Raw genomic sequence first — 6,000 nt, forward strand, 5'->3', positions numbered from 1 at the left:
TGTGTGTCTGCAACAGCCAGCACAGAGTTACTGGGGTTTGGGTATTCCCTAATGAAGACATGGCTGCAGTGACCAAAAATTTAGATTACAATACCCAAGTCCCTTCAAATACCTGGAAAGCCTTCCCAAAAAGGATGAGTACAAACCAGCCCAGACTTTGAAGACCACAATAAATCCCCAGCTCTTCAATGCCCAGGTACCAATGGACATCCATAAACATCAAGACCATCTTGGAAAACATGACCTCACCAAATGAAATACATAAAGCACCATATACCAGTTCTTGAGAGACAGAGATATCTGATCTTTCAGACAGAGAGTTCAAAATATCTGTTTTGAGGAAACGTAATGAAATTCTAGATAACACAGGAAAGGAGTTCAGAATCCTATCAGATAAATTTAACAAAGAGATTAAGATAATTGAAAAGAATCAAGCCGAAATTCTGGAGGTGAAAAATGCAGTTGACATACTGAAGAATGCATGAGTCTTTTAACAGAATTGATCAAGCAGAAAAAAGAATTAGTGAGCTTAAAGATAGGATATTTGAAAATACACAGTCAGAGGAGATAGAAGAAAAGAAAAGATGAGCATGTCTACAAAATCTAGAAAATAGACTAAAAAGGTCGAATCTACGAGGTATTGGCCTTGAGAAGGAGGCAGAGAAGTAGGGGTAGGAAGTTCATTCAGAGGGATAATAACAGAGAACTTCCCAAACCTAGAGAAAGATGTCAATATTCTAGTAAAATAAGGTTATAGAGCACAAAGCTGTTGTAACCCAAATAAGACTATCTCAAGTCATTTATTAATAAGACTCCCAAAAGTCAAGGATAAAGAAGGGATCCTAAAAGCAGCAAAAGAAAATAAAAATAATATACAATGGAGGCCCAATGCATTTGGCAGCAGACTTTTAAGTGGAAATCCTACAGACCAGTAAGAGTGGCATGACATTTAAAGTTCTGAAGGAAAAAACTTTTATCCTAAAATAATATATCTGAAAAATTGTCTTTCACGTATGAAGAAGAAATACTTTCCCAGACAAATAAAAGCTGAGGAATATGATCAACATCAGACGTGTCTTACAAAAAATGCTAAAGGGAGTTCTTCACTCCAAAAGAAACAGATGTTAATGAGCAAAAATAAATCATCTGAAGGTGCAAAACTTACTGGTAATTGTAAGTACAAAGAAAACACAGAATATTATAACGCCGTAACTTACATGCATGGTGTGTAAACTACTCATATGTTAAGTAAAAAGACTAAAATATAAATCAATTAAAATAATAATTGCAACAGCTTTTCAAGACATAGACAGTACAATAAGATACAGATAGAAACAACAAAATGTTAAAAAGCAGGGTGACACAGTTAAGGTGTAAAGGTTTTATTAGTTTTCCCTTTGCTTCTTTGTTTGTTTATGCAGTCAGTGTTTGGTTGTCATCAGTTTAAAATAATGGGTTATAAGATATTATTTGCAAACCTCAGGGTGACCTCAACTCAAAAACATACAATAGATACATGAAAAATAAAAAGCAAGAAATTAAAACATACCACTGGAGAAAATCACCTTTACTAACAGAAAGACAGGAAGGAAGGAAAGAAGGAAGAGATGACCACAAAACAACCAGAAAACTCACAATAAAATGGCAAGATTAAGTCTTTATATATCAACAATAACATTGAATGTAAGTTGACTAAACTCTCCAATCAAAAGACATAGAGTGGCTAAATGGATAACAAAACAAGACTCAATAATCTGTGGCCTACAAGAAACACACTTCCCTTATAAAAACACATATAGGTTAAAAATAAAGGGATAGAGAAAGATATTCCATGGAAACAGAAACCAAAGAGAAGCAGGAGTATCTATACTTCTGTCAGACAAAATAGATTTCAAGACAAAAACTGTTAAAAAAGACAAGAAATCTCATTATATAATGATAAAGTAGTCAATTCCTCAAGGAGGCATAACAATTGTAAATATATATGCATCCAACACTGGAACACCCAGATATGTAAAGCAAATATTATTAAAGAAAGAGATAGACCTCAGTATAATAATACCTAGACATCAACACCCCAGATCATTCAGATCTAAAATCAAGAAATAAACATTGGACTTAATTAGCATTATGGATGAAATGGACCTAAAAGATATTTACAGAACATTGCATCCAACAGCTGCAACATATACATTCTTTTCCTCAGCACATAAATCCTTCTCAATAATAGACAATATGTTTGGCTATAAAATAAGTTGCAAAGATTTAAAAAATGAAATTATATTAAGCATCTTTTCTTAATACAATGGAGTAAAGCTAGAAATCAATAACCAGAGAAATTTTGGAAACTATATAAACACTTTAAATAATATGCTCTGGAATAACCAGTGGGTCAATAAAGAAATTAAGAAGGAGATTTAAACATTTCCTGAAACAAATAATAATGGTAACAAAACATACAAAAATGTATGGGATTTAGTAAAAATAGTACTAAGAGGAATGTTTATAGCTATAAACATCTACATCAGAAAAGCAGAAAAACTTCAAGTAAACAGCCTAACAATGGATCTTAAAGAAAAAGAAACCAAGAGCAAACCAAACTCAAAATTAATGGAGGAAAACAAATAATAAATATCAGAGCAGATATAAATGAAATTGAAACAAAGGAAACAACCCGAATAATCAACAAAATGAAAAGTTTTTTACAAAGATAAGCAAAATCCACAAACCTTTAGTCAGACTAATTAAGAAAAAAAGAGAGAAGACCCAAATAAATAAAATCAGAGATTTTTAAAAAAGGAGACACATTACTACAGATACTGCCAAAATTCAAAGTATCATTAGAGGCTGCTATGAGCAACTATGTGCCAATAAATTGGAAAACCTAGAAGAAATTGATAAATTCTTAGACACATATAGCCTACCAAGATTGACTCATGAAGATATCTAAAACCTGGACAGACCAATAACAAGTAATGGGATCAAAGCCATAATACAAAATCTCTCAGCAAAGGAAAGCACAGGATCCAGTGGCTTCCCTGCTGAATTTTTACCAAACATTTAAAGAAGAACTAATACCAATCCTACTCAAACTATTCTATAAAATAGTGGAAGAAGGAATACTTCCATACTCATTCTATGAGGCCGGTATTATCCTGATACCAAAACCAGGCAAACACATATCAAAAAAAAAAAAAAAAAAAAAAAAGAAAGAAAGAAAGAAGAAGAAAACTATGGGCCAGTATTATTCCTAATGAATATTGATGCAAAAATCCTTACAAAATACTAGCAAACCAAATTCAACAACACATTAAAAAGATCATTCATCATGACCAAATGAGTTTTATCCCAGGGATGCAAGGATGATTCAACATTTGCAAAACAATCATTATAATACATTATATCAACAGAATGAAAGAAAAAAAACATATGATTATTTCAATTGATGCTCAAAAGGCATTTGATAAAATTCAACATCTCTTCATAATACAACCTAAAAAAACTGAGTACAGAAGGAACATACCTTGACACAAGAAAATACATATATGACAGACCCAAAGCTAGTATTATACTGAATAAGGAATAAGTGAAAGAGTGAAAGACTTTCCCCTAAGATCTGGAATAAGATAAGGATGCCCATTTTCACTGCTGTTTCTCAACATAGCACCAGAAGTCCTAGCTAGAGCAATCAGAGAGAGAAAAAAATAAGGAACATCCAAATCATAAAGGAGGACATCAAATTATCATTGATTGCAGATGATATGATCTAATATTTGGAAAAACCTAAAGATTCCACTAAAAACCTATTAGAACTGAAAAACAAACTCATAAAGTTGAGGACACAAAACCGACATAAAAAAATCAGTAGCATTCTATATGCCAACAGCAGACAATCTGAAAGTAATCCTGGCCAGGTATGGTGGCTCATGCCTGTAATCTCAGCACTTTGGTAGGCTGAGGCAGGAAGATCACTTGATGGAGGAGTTTGAGATCAGCCTGGCCAGCATGGTAAAACTCCATCTCTATTAAAAATATAAAAGTTGGCCAGGCATGGTGGCATGGGCCTATAATCCCAGATACTTGGGTGGCTGAGACATGAGAATCACTTGAATGCAGGAGGTGGAGGTTGCAGTGAGCAGAGATCATGCCACTGCACTACAGCCTGGGTGACAGTGTAAGACCCTATTTCAAAGAAGAGGAAGAAGAAGAAGGAGCAGGAGGAGGAGAAAGAAGAGGAAGAAGAAGAAGAAAAGAAGGAGGAGGAGGAGTAGAAGAAAGAGGAAGAAGAAGAAGGAGGAGGAGGAAGAAGAAGAAGAAGGAAGAAAAAGGAAGAAGAGGAAGAAGAAAAAGGAAGAAGAAGAGGAAGAAGAAAGAAGAAGAAAGAAGAAAGAAGAAGAAGGAATAAGAGGAAGAAGAAGAGGAAGAAGGAAAGAAGAAGGAAGAAGAGGTAGAAGAAGAAGAGGAAGAAGAGAGAAGAGGAAGAAGAAGAAGGAAGAGGAAGAACAAGAACAAGAACAAGTACAAGAAGAAAAACAACTAGAAGGAAGAAGAGGAAGAAGAAGGAGAAGAAAAAGGAGAAAAGGAAGGAGGAGGAGGAAGAGGATAAGGAAGAAGAGGATGAAGAAGGAGAAGAAAAAGGAGAAAAGGAAGGAGGAGGAGGAAGAGGAGAAGGAAGAAGAGGATGAAGAAGGAGAAGAAAAAGGAGAAAAGGAAGGAGGAGGAGGAAGAGGAGAAGGAGGAAGAGGATGACGAGGAGGACAAGGAGGAGATAATCCCATTTACAATAGCAAAAAAAAGTAGGAATTAACCAAAAACGTGAAAGATGAAAGAAATTGAAAGAGGACACCAAAAAAAAAAAAAAAAAAAAAAAAAAGGAAAGATAGTCCATGTTCATGGATTGGAATAATGAAACATCAATATTGCTAAAATGCCCATATTACCTAAAGTAATCTACAGATTCAATGTAATCCCCATGAAAATACCCAAAATACCCATGACATCTTCACAGAAATAGAAAACAACCCTATAATCCTATAATGTATATGGAACCATGAAAGACCCAGAATAGCCAAAGCTGTCCTGAGCAAAAGAATGAAACTGGAGGAATCACATTACCTGGCTTCAAATTATACTACAAAGCTATAGTAATCAAAACAGCAGGGTACTGACATAAAAAACAGACATATAGACCAATGGAACAAAATAGAGAATCCAGACACAAATCCATACATCTACAGTGAATGCATTTTTGACTGCAGTGCCAAGAATATAAACTGGGGGAAGGACAGTCTCTTTAATAAATGGTACGAGGAAAACTGGATATCCATACACAGAAGAATGAAACTAGGACCCTATCTCTTTCCATATACAGAAATCAAACCAAAATGGATTAAAGACTTAAATCTAAGATCTCAAACTACGATACTACTACAATAAAACATTGGGGAAACTCTCCACCATACTGGACCGGGGAAAGATTTCTTGAGTAATAGCCCACAAGCACAGGCAGCCAAAAGATAATATTTACAAACTCTCTAACTGACAAGGGATTAATAACCAGAATATGTTTAATACAAGGAGCTCAAACAACTCTACAGGAAAAGAAAAATCTAATAATCTGTTTCAAAAATAGGCAAAAGATGTAAGTAGACATTTCTCAGAAGAAGACATACAAATGGCAAATAGATACATGAAAAGGTGCTCAACATAATTGATCATCAGAGATATGCAAATCAAAACTACAATAAGATATCATCTTATTCCAGCTGAAATTCCTTTTATCCAAAAGCCAGGCAATAATAAATGCTGACGAGAATGTGCAGAAAAGGGACCCCTCATATACTATTGGTGCGAATATAAATTAGTTCAATTAATATGGAGAACAGTTTGAAGGTTCCTCAAAAAAACTAAAAACAGAGCTACCATATTATTCAGCAATTCCACTGCTAGGTGGGACTTTCTTCCCAAAAGAAAGGAAATCAGTATATCAAAGAGATGCCA

The sequence above is a fragment of the Nomascus leucogenys genome, chromosome 21, assembly GCF_006542625.1.
Source record: "Nomascus leucogenys isolate Asia chromosome 21, Asia_NLE_v1, whole genome shotgun sequence".
In the NCBI taxonomy this organism is placed as follows: domain Eukaryota; kingdom Metazoa; phylum Chordata; class Mammalia; order Primates; family Hylobatidae; genus Nomascus; species Nomascus leucogenys.